This window comes from Oncorhynchus gorbuscha, linkage group LG09 (genome assembly GCF_021184085.1).
Source record: "Oncorhynchus gorbuscha isolate QuinsamMale2020 ecotype Even-year linkage group LG09, OgorEven_v1.0, whole genome shotgun sequence".
NCBI classification, from domain to species: Eukaryota; Metazoa; Chordata; class Actinopteri; order Salmoniformes; family Salmonidae; genus Oncorhynchus; species Oncorhynchus gorbuscha.
Window position 1 is genome coordinate 8585253 of NC_060181.1, and position 12882 is coordinate 8598134.

At 49.7% G+C, this 12882-nt stretch overlaps 1 pseudogene; it reads left to right on the forward strand.

Moving 5' to 3' along the window:
* Positions 1 to 3439: 3439 nt before the first annotated feature.
* Positions 3440 to 10309, forward strand: LOC124043075 (annotated as a pseudogene).
* Positions 10310 to 12882: the final 2573 nt, after the last annotated feature.

A 12882-nucleotide genomic window follows, 5' to 3' on the forward strand; every position in this document is an offset into this window, starting at 1 on the left:
GCAGCAGCACGTCCAGGTGACTGGGAAGGGTGAGCCTACCATGTCAGGTAGTCCTTGAGGCATGGTCCTGGGGCTCAGATCCTCCCGAGAGGGAGAAAGAAAGGAGAGAATTAGAGAGAGCACACTTTATTTCACACAGGACACCGAATAGGACAGGAGAAGTACTCCAAATCTAACAAACTGACCCTAGCCCCCGACACAAACTACTGCAGCATAAATACTGGAGGCTGAGACAGGAGGGCCGAGACACTGTGGCCCCATCCGAGGCACCTTAAGCCATGTTTCAGTCAGGCCAATCATCAAGATTATGATCAGTGATTAGTTCATTGACTATAGATAAACTAATAATATCATCAAATCATGTGTAGTTAACTAGTGATTAAGATTGATTGATTGTTTTTTATAAGATAAGTTTAGTGCTAGCTAGCAACTTACCTTGGCTTCTTACTGCATTCACATAACAGGCAGTCTCGTGGAGTGCAATGTAATCAGGTGGTTAGAGCGTTGGACTAGTTAACCGTAAGGTTGCAAGACTTGAATCCCCGAGCTGACAAGGTACAATCTGTCGTTCTGCCCTGAACAGGCAGTTAACCCACTGTTCCTAGGCCGTCATTGAAAATAAGAACTTGTTCTTAACTGACTTGCCTAGTAAAATAAAAAAGTCTGAAGTTTGCCAATGACCATCTGGATGATCCAGAGGAATGGGAGAAGGTCATGGTCTGATGAGACAAAAATAGAGCTTTTGGTCTAAACTCCACTTGCCGTGTTTGGAGGAAGAAGAAGGATGAGTACAACCCCAAGAAGGATGAGTACAACCCAACCGTGAAGCATGGAGGGAAACATCATTCTTTGGGGATGCTTTTCTGCAAAGGGGACAGGGGCGACTGCACCGTATTGAGGGAGATGGATGGGGCCATGTATCTCAGTAAGAGCATTGAAGATGAGTCGTGGCTGGGTCTTCCAGCATGACAACGACCCGAAACACACAGCCAGGGCAACTAAGCATTGGCTCCGTAAGAAGCATCTCAAGGTCCTGGAGTGGCCTAGCCAGTCTCAGACTGAAAATCTTTGGAGGGCGCTAAAAGACCGTATTGCCCAGCGACAGCCCCGAACCTGAAGGATCTGGAGAAGGTCTGTATGGAGGAGTGGACCAAAATCCCTGCTGCAGTGTGTGCAAACCTGGTCAGGAACTACAGGAACCGTTATGATCTCCGGCCTCCGGACCAAAAATCCCTGCTGCAGTGTGTGCAAACCTGGTCAAGACATACAGGAACCGTTATGATTCTCCGGCCTCCCGGACCAAAATCCCTGCTGCAGTGTGTGCAAACCTGGTCAAGACATACAGGAACCGTTATGATCTCCGGCCTCCGGACCAAAATCCTGCTGCAGTGTGTGCAAACCTGGTCAAGAACTACAGGAACCGTTATGATCTCCGGCCTCCTGACCCTTCCTTCCAGGAACAAATAGTGGTTGAGTCTCGTTTATGGGTTGTACAGGTTGAAGCCACACCCTGCCCTGCCCTCTCTTTACACACACACAAGGGCCGGAACCATACCAGTATTGCCATATTCGTTAGTATCGTGGCAAGGAAACAAAACACAAACCAGATGTAACTTTATTAGGAAAACATTGTTGTAGTCCAGAGTCGCATGTATTTATTTTCCGATCTATAACAGACACTATTTTACATACAGCAGGTTTGAAGACTATATACTGCTTCATGTTACATGTTTTGCTCTGGTGTTGCTTCTGGTAACGAGTCCGGCTGCGTTCTGGTAACGGGTCTGGTGTCCAGTCTGGTAACGGGTCTGGTGTCCAGTCTGGCTGCTTCTGATAACGGGTCTGGTGCCCAGTCTGGCTGCTTCTGGTAACGGGTCTGGTTCCCAGTCTGGCTGCTTCTGGTAACGGGTCTGGTGCCCAGTCTGGCTGCTTCTGGTGTCCAGTCTGGCTGCTTCTGGTAACGGGTCTGGTGCCCAGTCTGGCTGCTTCTGGTGCCCAGTCTGGCTGCTTCTGGTGCCCAGTCTGGCTGCTTCTGGTGTCCAGTCTGGCTGCTTCTGGTAACGGGTCTGGTAACTGGTCTGGTGTCCAGTCTGGCTGCTTCTGATAACGGGTCTGGTGCCAGTCTGGCTGCTTCTGGTGTCCAGTCTGGCTGCTTCTGATAACGGGTCTGGTGTCCAGTCTGGCTGCTTCTGGTAACGGGTGCCCAGTCTGGTTTCTGGTGTCCAGTCTGGCTGCTTCTGGTAACAGGTCTGGTGCCCAGTCTGGCTGCTTCTGGTAATGGGGTATGGTTCCCAGTCTGGCTGCTTCTGGTGTCCAGTCTGGCTGCTTCTGATAACGGGTCTGGTGTCCAGTCTGGCTCCTTCTGGTAACTGGTCTGGTGACCAGTCTGGCTGCTTCTGGTAATGGGTATGGTTCCCAGTCTGGCTGCTTCTGGTAACGGGTCTGGTTCCCAGTCTGGCTGCTTCTGGTAACGGGTCTGGTGCCCAGTCTGGCTGCTTCTGGTGTCCAGTCTGGCTGCTTCTGGTAACGGGTCTGGTGTCCAGTCTGGCTGCTTCTGGTAATGGGTCTGGTTCCCAGTCTGGCTGCTTCTGGTGTCCAGTCTGGCTGCTTCTGGTGTCCAGTCTGGCTGCTTCTGGTAATGGGTCTGGTTCCCAGTCTGGCTGCTTCTGGTGTCCAGTCTGGCTGCTTCTGGTAATGGGTCTGGTTCCCAGTCTGGCTGCTTCTGGTAACGGGTCTGGTGTCCAGTCTGGCTGCTTCTGGTGTCCAGTCTGGCTGCTTCTGGGGTCCAGTCTGGCTGCTTCTGGTGTCCAGTCTGGCTGCTTCTGGTAACGAGTCTGGTACCATGACTGCACAAATGCTGAGTTGGGGCAGTTTGCACAGTGGTCAGTCGGCTGGCTGATCAGGCACTTCCTGCTAACTCGGCAATTAACTCTCCTGAATCAATGTTTTTGTCTGCCAGCTGAATGCTGGAGAATAGAGCCTCTGTCTGTGGGCTGCATCTCTGTGTCTGTGGGGCAGTGTTGTCTGTGTGTTTCCACTGTCTGTGTGTGTGTTTTTGGTTTATGACAAGTCAGAGAGAAGTTAACTTGGGCTATATGTAAGTCTCTATTTGAATATCTGGTGTGTGGACGTATCACATACTCCAGTGTAATTTTACCCATGTGGCCGTGCTCTGTTTCCAGGAGATTGTTTATACTGGGCTCACATACCCCCCCCCCGTGACCTCACCAAGCCTATACTCTGGGATCTGAGACACACACAATAGACTTCCTGTGGAAGAGTCTTGTTCCTTGGGAAATGTGTCTCTTGACAGTGTTTTTCCTGACGACTGTTGCTAGACTTCAATTTGTTGAAGGCCTAACCGTTCTATGATAAACTTTGTCAAATAAATAAAAGTTCTGTCCTTAAGATCGGATTAGTTGGACTTATTGTTATAAAGATGATCTTGTGTGTGTGTGTGTGTGTGTGTGTGTGTGTGTGTGTGTGTGTGTGTGTGTGTGTGTGTGTGTGTGTGTGTGTGTGTGTGTGTGTGTGTGTGTGTGTGTGTGTGTGTGTGTGTGTGTGTGTGTGTGTGTGTGTGTGTGTGTGTGTGTGTGTGTGTGCGTTTCAGAGCCGTCAGCCAGTCCAGCGAAGGATAACCACAGGATGAACAGCTACAAGAACAAAGCCCTGAATGTGGAGGAGATGAGACGCAGGAGAGAGGAGGAGGGTGTCCAGCTGAGGAAGCAGAAACGAGAACAACAGGTACACATCCTAGAGCCCCTAGCCTAGAGCCCCTAGCCTAGAGCACCTAGCTCACTGCTAGTGTCTAAACAGGAGAGGTACAGAACCTAATCCACCTGTATAACACCTAGCCTAGAGCACCTAGCCTAGAGCACCTAGCCTAGAGCACCTAGCTCACTGCTAGTGTCTAAACAGGAGAGGTACAGAACCTAACCCACCTGTATAACACCTAGCCTAGAGCACCTAGCCTAGAGCACCTAGCCTAGAGCACCTAGCCTAGAGCACCTAGCTCACTGCTAGTGTCTAAACAGGAGAGGTACAGAACCTAACCCACCTGTATAACACCTAGCCTCTAGCACCTAGCCTAGAGCACCTAGCCTAGAACACCTAGCTCACTGCTAGTGTCTAAACAGGAGAGATATAGAACCTAACCCACCTGTATAGCACCTAGCCTAGAGCACCTAGCCTAGAGCACCTAGCTCACTGCTAGTGTCTAAACAGGAGAGATATAGAACCTAACCCACCTGTATAGCACCTAGCCTAGAGCACCTAGCCTAGAGCACCTAGCCTAGAGCACCTAGCCTAGAGCACCTAGCTCACTGCTAGTGTCTAAACAGGAGAGGTACAGAACCTAACCCACCTGTATAACACCTTTTTAAAAACATTTTTTAAACTTTTATTTATACAGGTTTTTCTCATTGAGAACATCTCTTTTCCAAGAGAGACCTGGTCCAATAGCAGCAGGGAGAACAAGGTTTCAGACATAACAACTTACATACACAACATTAAACAAGGCTATCAACACGCATACAGTACAACAAAAACATTTTTACTTTAAAAACACAAACATCTGGACTAAAAACAGCTGTCCTAAAAACAATTACACTCTTCTATGATTATATACATCGATCAAGTGTTTAGACTCCACCAACGAAACTAGATCGTCACATTTTAAAATGTTCAGGAGAGAATTCCAGGACCACGGAGCTAAGTAACTAAAACTATTTCAACCATGACCTGTTCTAATGTTTGGTTCTGTTAGAAGCAAAATCAGAACGGGATCGTAATTTATATTTATTTACTCACCGGACTAAAAAGAACAGAGATAAAAATGGAATTTTCCCCAATATGTCCTTATAAATCAGTGTATACCAGTGTTTAAGCCGACGCAGGGTCAATGACGACCAGCCAACAGCGCTGTTGACATCACAATGATGTGTTAGACGTTTCTGATGTGTAATGAACCTGAGGGCTGAATCAAGGGCTCTCAGGGTCGTGGCTGAGGCCTGCATATAGGTAACATCTGTAAAACCGCCAGTAACCACCATTGGAACCGGCTCCTTCCTGGCCTCAAAAGAAAAACTAGCCTTATGCCGGTAATAAAACCTATTCTCAGCTTGAGCTTCCTTTTCAAGTTCTCTACATGCACAGTGAAGCTCAGCTTGTCAACAACCCACACACCCAAATATTTGTACACTTTTAATTAACTTGCTCTATAGTATGTCCAGCCAATGTAGCAATGACATGATTAGTAACATGCCTGGCATTTGAAAATACCATGCATTTAGTTTAACCTGAATTTAGAACCAGCTTTAAATCATACAGATTCTGTTGTAGGATGTTAAATGCTCTTTGGGCATTTTCAAAAGCTAACACCTAGCCCGACAACACCTAGCCTAGAGCCCCTAGCCTAGAGCCCCTAGCCTAGAGCCCCTAGCCTAGAGCCCCTAGCCTAGAGCCCCTAGCCTAGAGCCCCTAGCCTAGAGCCCCTAGCCTAGAACACCTAGCTCACTGCTAATGTCTAAACAGGAGAGGTACAGAACCTAACCCACCTGTATAGCACCTAGCCTAGAGCACCTAGCCTAGAGCACCTAGCCTAGAGCACCTAGCTCACTGCTAGTGTCTAAACAGGAGAGGTACAGAACCTAACCCACCTGTGGTCCTTCTGTAGCTCAGTTGGCTTGTAACGCCAGGGTAGTGGGTTCGATCCCCGGGACCACCCATACGTAGAATGTATGCACACATGACTGTAAGTCGCTTTGGATAAAAGCGTCTGCTAAATGGCATATATTATATTATTATTATTATTGTATAACACCTAGCCTAGAGCACCTAGCCTAGAGCACCTAGCTCACTGCTAGTGTCTAAACAGGAGAGGTACAGAACCTAACCCACCTGTATAACACCTAGCCTAGATCCCCTAGCCTAGAGCCCCTAGCCTAGAGCCCTAGCCTGAGCCCTAGCCTAGAGCCCCTAGCCTAGAGCCCCTAGCCTAGAGCACCTGGCCTAGAGCACCTAGCTCACTGCTAGTGTCTAAACAGGAGAGGTACAAACCTAACCCACCTGTATGACACCTACCACAGTTTACTATCCTCTTCCTAGGCAGAATACAGAATACAGACACAGACACAGACACACAGACACACACAGACACACAGACACACAGACACACAGACACACAGACACACAGACACACAGACACACAGACACACAGACACACACAGACACACAGACACACACAGACACACACAGACACACACAGACACACACAGACACACACAGACACACACAGACACACACAGACACACACAGACACACACAGACACACACAGACACACACAGACACACACAGACACACAGACACACACACACACACACACACACACACACACACACACACACACACACAGAAACTGATCTGCTGTTGCTCTCCTGTATTTGGCAGCTGTTCAAGAGGAGAAATGTTGACATGTTGAACGAGGAGGGAGTCATGTTTGAGAGTCCACTGGTCGACTCGTATGTGGACTCCACAGCCACAGAGGAAGGTGTCCTAACGAGACGCCTGGTGGAGATGCTCTTCTCAGAGGACCCAGAGCTCCAACTCACCACCACACAGACGTTCAGGAAACTACTGTCCAAAGGTACCAGGCTGTTCAGTGAATATCACCAGGATATTCTGTAGTCTCTGTGTATAGCCGTGCCCTTCACTCCTTGTCCAAGTGACCCCGGGCTGTTGACCTTCCTGGGGGGCGGGCATCTGGCTGTTGTCCCTCCTGTTCCAAGCCCAGCACTAACTCTGCTGATTTGGCTACCTCCCTCTAGGGTGGTAAAGGTTGAGTCCTTGGTGCTAATTGTTACATCATTACTCATATAGTCTGTCTGATCTGTTCCAGAACCCAATCCACCTATTGACGAGGTCATCAACACCCCAGGCATTGTAGAGAGGTTTGTAGAGTTCCTCAAGATGAGCGTCAACTGCACATTACAGGTGAGACCTTGGAAATATTAGGAAACCGTTTGTATTGGTAAAATAGAAAAGTTATAACCCAGACAAATCCTAGAAACTTAAAGAGGATGGTCAAGCTTTTCATTTGCTACTAATACATTGTGGATATCGTTGTGAATTATTGCTGTCTACAGTAACATTTATGTAGTCGAGTTTTATTACACAATACCGATGTGTCATTAATACTGTGTGTGTGTGTGTGTGTGTGTGTGTGTGTGTGTGTGTGTGTGTGTGTGTGTGTGTGTGTGTGTGTGTGTGTGTGTGTGTGTGTGTGTGTGTGTGTGTGTGTGTGTGTGTGTGTGTGTGTGTGTGTGTGTGTGTGTGTGTGTGTGTAGTTTGAGGCAGCCTGGGCCTTGACCAACATAGCATCAGGTACATCCATGCAGACTAACATAGTAATCGAGGCAGGAGCAGTCCCCATCTTTATAGAACTACTCAACTCTGACTTTGAAGATGTTCAGGAACAGGTAAAGGCCGAACCCCGTGTTCATAAAACAGTCATGGAGTTGTTTTATTACAAGACCGTCTATAATTTATACCTAGCTGTGGTGTTGGAACTAGTACGATCAGAACCTGCTTTCTCTCCCTCTCCTCTCCCTCTCTCTCCTCCCTCTCTCTCTCCTCCTCTCTCTCCTCTCTCCCTCTCTCTCTCCTCCCTCTCTCTCCTCTCTCTCTCCTCTCCCCTCTCTCCCTCTCTCTCTCTCTCCTCCTCCCTCTCTCTCTCCTCCTCTCTCCCCCTCTCTCTCCTCCTCTCTCCCCTCTCTCCTCTCTCCTCCCCTCTCTCTCTCCTCCTCTCTCCCTCTCCTCCTCTCTCCTCCTCCCCCTCTCCCCCTCTCTCCCCTCCTCTCCCCTCTCTCCTCCTCCTCTCCCCCTCTCTCCTCCCCTCTCCCCCTCTCTCCTCCTCTCCTCCTCTCTCCTCCTCCCCCCTCTCTCCTCCCCCTCTTGCCTCCTCTCTCCCTCTCCTCCTCTCCCCCTCTCTCCTCCTCTCCCCTCTCTCCTCCTCTCCTCCTCTCCTCCTCTCTCCCCTCTCTCCTCCTCTCTCCCCCTCTCTCCCTCCCTCTCCCCCTCTCTCCTCCTCTCCCCTCTCTCCTCCTCTCCCCCTCTCTCCTCCTCTCCCCCTCTCTCCTCCTCTCCCCCTCTCCCCTCTCCTCTCCTCCCTCTCCCCTCCTCTCCCCCCTCTCTCCTCCTCTCCCCTCTCTCCTCCTCTCTCCCTCTCTCTCCTCCTCTCCTCCCCTCTCTCCCTCTTGCCTCCTCCCCTCTCTCCTCCCTCTCTCCCCTCTCTCCTCTCCCTCTCTCCTCCCTCTCCCTCCCTGCCTCCTCTCTCCCCTCTCCCCTCTCTCCTCCTCTCTCCTCCCTCCTCTCTCTCCTCCTCTCCCCCTCTCTCCTCCTCTCCTCCTCCTCTCCTCCTCTCCTCTCCCTCCCTCTCGCCTCCTCTCTCTCTCTCCTCCCTCTCTCCCCCTCTCTCCTCCTCTTGCCTCCTCTCTCTCCTCTCTGCCTCCTCTCCTCCTCTTGCCTCCTCCTCCTCTTTGCCTCCTCCTCTCCCCCTCTCTGCCTCCTCTCCTCCTCTTGCCTCCTCTCCTCCTCTTGCCTCCCTCCTCCTCTTGCCTCTCTCCCTCCTCTCCTCCTCTCTCCTCTCTTGCCTCCTCTCTCCCTCCTTGCCTCCTCTCTCCTCCTCTTGCCTCCTCTCTCCCTCTTGCCTCCTCTCTCTCCTCTTGCCTCCTCTCTCCCTCTCTTGCCTCCTCTTGCCCTCCTCTTGCCTCCTCTCTCTCCTCCTCTTGCCTCCTCTCCTCTCTCTTTGCCTCCTCTCCTCCTCTCCTCTTGCCTCCTCTCTCCTCCTCTTGCCTCCTCTCTCTCCCTCTTGCCTCCCTCCTCTCCTCCTCTTTCTCCTCCCCTCCTCTCCTCCTCTTGCCTCCCTCCTCTCTCTCCCTCTTGCCTCCTCTCCCTCTCCTCCCTCTTGCCTCCTCTCCCCTCTTGCCTCCTCTCTCTCCTCTTGCCTCCCCTCTCTCTCCCCTCTCTTGCCTCCTCTCCCCCTCTTGCCTCTCTCTCCTCTTGCCTCCTCTCCTCCTCTCTGCCTCCTCTCCTCCTCTTGCCTCCTCTCTCCCTCTTGCCTCCTCTCTCTCCCTCTTGCCTCCTCCTCTCCCTGCCTCCTCTCCCCCTCTTCTCCCCTCTCTCTCTCCCTCTTGCCTCCTCTCTCTCCCTCTTGCCTCCTCTCTCTCCCTCTTGCCTCCTCTCTCCTCCTCTTGCCTCCTCTCTCTCCCTCTTGCCTCCTCTCTCTCCCCTCTTGCCTCCTCTCTCTCCTCTTGCCTCCTCTCTCTCCTCTTGCCTCCTCTCTCTCCCTCTTGCCTCCTCTCTCCCTCTTGCCTCCTCTCTCTCCCTCTTGCCTCCTCACTCTCCCTCTTGCCTCCACTCTCCCTCTTGCCTCCACTCTCCCTCTTGCCTCCACTCTCCCTCTTGCCTCCTCTCTCTCCCTCTTGCCTCCTCTCTCTCCTCTTGCCTCCTCTCTCTCCCTCTTGCCTCCTCTCTCTCCCTCTTGCCTCCTCTCTCTCCCTCTTGCCTCCTCTCTCTCCCTCTTGCCTCCTCTCTCCCCCCTTGCCTCCTCTCTCTCCCTCTTGCCTCCTCACTCTCCCTCTTGCCTCCACTCTCCCTCTTGCCTCCACCTCCCTCTTGCCTCCACTCTCCCTCTGCCTCCCTCTCTCTCCCTTGGCCTCCACTCTCCTCTTGCCTACCTCTCCCTCTGCCTCCACTCTCCCTCTTGCCTCCACTCCCTCTCTCTCTCCTCTCTCTCTCTCTCCCTCTCTCTCTCCCCCTCTCTCTCCCCCCCCTCTCCCCTCTCTCTCAGGCAGTGTGGGCGTTGGGTAACATAGCAGGGGACAGTGCAGTGTGCAGAGACTACGTACTCAACTGTAATATCCTGCCACCACTATTAATGTGAGCGCACACAATCACACACTACTGTTTATGTTGATGTGTCAGTGAAATCAGAGTGGAGGTCCTGTGTCCTCTGATATCTACTACTCTCATGGTTCCTCTCCCCGGTTCCTCTCCAGGCTTCTGACTAAATCCACCAGACTGAGCATGACCAGGAATGCAGTGTGGGCTCTGTCTAACCTGTGCAGGGGGAAGAGCCCCCCACCTGTATTTGAGAAGGTAACACCCTAATCCCACCCACTGTCCCAACCCCCTGCCCCCATCTCTATATTAGATGTATCCAAGGAGCCCTATGGAAGTCTAAATGAAACCATCTCTATATTAGATGTATCCAAAGAGCCCTATGGAAGTCTAAATTACATTTACATTTAAGTCATTTAGCAGACGCTCTTATCCAGAGCGACTTACAAATTGGTGCATTCACCTTATGACATCCAGTGAAACCATCTCTATATTAGATGTATCCAAAGAGCCCTATGGAAGTCTAAATGAAACCATCTCTATATTAGATGTATCCAAGGAGCCCTATGGAAGTCTAAATGAAGCCATCTCTATATTAGATGTATCCAAAGAGCCCTATGGAAGTCTAAATGAAACCATCTCTATATTAGATGTATCCAAAGAGCCCTATGGAAGTCTAAATGAAGCCATCTCTATATTAGATGTATCCAAAGAGCCCTATGGAAGTCTAAATGAAGCCATCTCTATATTAGATGTATCCAAAGAGCCCTATGGAAGTCTAAATGAAGCCATCTCTATATTAGATGTATCCAAGGAGCCCTATGGAAGTCTAAATGAAGCCATCTCTATATTAGATGTATCCAAAGAGCCCTATGGAAGTCTAAATGAAACCATCTCTATATTAGATGTATCCAACCAGGAAAGATTTGAGGGGCTAGGGAAGGAGGATGTTAAGGGGGAAGGCAACCCTCTGCTTCATCGTCTCTGCACATGTCTCCACTACTTTAACACAGCTTCTGTTGTCTGATTCCCAACCCCCCCCCCCCCCCCCAGCTGAAAATAGGCATGGTGTCAGACATAGTTCACATTTGTAGAATGGTTTGGAGCCAGGAAGGAATGTTGGTGTAGTCAGAACATTCTAATAGGATAAGGATTAGTGTTCTATAAATCTGATCTCTGATTGGTGTGTCCTTAATATCACTACCTCTCTCTCTGTGTGTCCTTAATATCACTACCTCTCTCACTGTGTCCTTAATATCACTACCTCTCTCTCTCTCTGTGTGTCCTTAATATCACTACCTCTCTCTCTCTGTGTGTCCTTATTATCACTACCTCTCTCTCTGTGTGTGTCCTTAATATCACTACCTCTCTCTCTGTGTGTGTCCTTAATATCACTACCTCTCTCTCTCTCTGTGTGTCCTTAATATCACTACCTCTCTCTCTCTGTGTGTCCTTATTATCACTACCTCTCTCTCTCTGTGTCCTTAATATCACTACCTCTCTCTCTCTGTGTCCTTAATATCACTACCTCTCTCACTGTGTCCTTAATATCACTACCTCTCTCACTGTGTGTCCTTAATATCACTACCTCTCTCACTGTGTGTCCTTAATATCACTACCTCTCTCACTGTGTGTCCTTAATATCACTACCTCTCTCTCTGTGTGTCCTTAATATCACTACCTCTCTCACTGTGTGTCCTTAATATCACTACCTCTCTCACTGTGTGTCCTTAATATCACTACCTCTCTCTCTGTGTCCTTAATATCACTACCTCTCTCTCTGTGTGTCCTTAATATCACTACCTCTCTCTCTGTGTGTCCTTAATATCACTACCTCTCTCACTGTGTCCTTAATATCACTACCTCTCTCTCTGTGTGTCCTTAATATCACTACCTCTCTCTCTGTGTGTCCTTAATATCACTACCTCTCTCTCTGTGTGTCCTTAATATCACTACCTCTCTCACTGTGTCCTTAATATCACTACCTCTCTCTCTGTGTGTCCTTAATATCACTACCTCTCTCTGTGTGTGTATGCTACAATATAAGCGGTAACAGCTAGCTAAGCCTAAAGAAGTAGGTTAACTCCATAATTGGTATAAAGACTTTCCAGACCGCTTGTAGTTGAAAGCAGTGGACTCATTGAGTTCTGAATGTGAACCGTAACCTCTAGCTCTGTGAACTCAGTCTTTTGACTCCTATAGGGCACTACTAATGACCAGGGCCCTATGTAGGAGATGAGGTGTTATTCCCTGCTGTTAGCTAGCTAGCTACTGGTTTAATCTACTAGTGACCAGGGCCCTATGTAGGAGATGAGGTGTTATTCCCTGCTGTTAGCTAGCTAGCTACTGGTTTAATCTACTAGTGACCAGGGCCCTATGTAGGAGATGAGGTGTTATTCCCTGCAGTTAGCTAGCTAGCTACTGGTTTAATCTACTAGTGACCAGGGCCCTATGTAGGAGATGAGGTGTTATTCCCTGCTGTTAGCTACTGGTTTAATCTGCTAGTGACCAGGGCCCTATGTAGGAGATGAGGTGTTATTCCCTGCTGTTAGCTACTGGTTTAATCTGCTAGTGACCAGGGCCCTATGTAGGAGATGAGGTGTTATTCCCTGCTGTTAGCTACTGGTTTAATCTGCTAGTGACCAGGGCCCTATGTAGGAGATGAGGTGTTATTCCCTGCTGTTAGCTAGTTAGCTAGCTAGCTACTGGTTTAATCTGCTAGTGACCAGGGCCCTATGTAGGAGATGAGGTGTTATTCCCTGCTGTTAGCTAGTTAGCTAGCTAGCTACTGGTTTAATCTGCTAGTGACCAGGGCCCTATGTAGGAGATGAGGTGTTATTCCCTGCTGTTAGCTAGTTAGCTAGCTAGCTACTGGTTTAATCTGCTAGTGACCAGGGCCCTATGTAGGAGATGAGGTGTTATTTGCCTCAGTCTGGAGTCCATGGAGCTAGTCTGTAATGCTAGCTCATCGTAGCTAGCTAAAG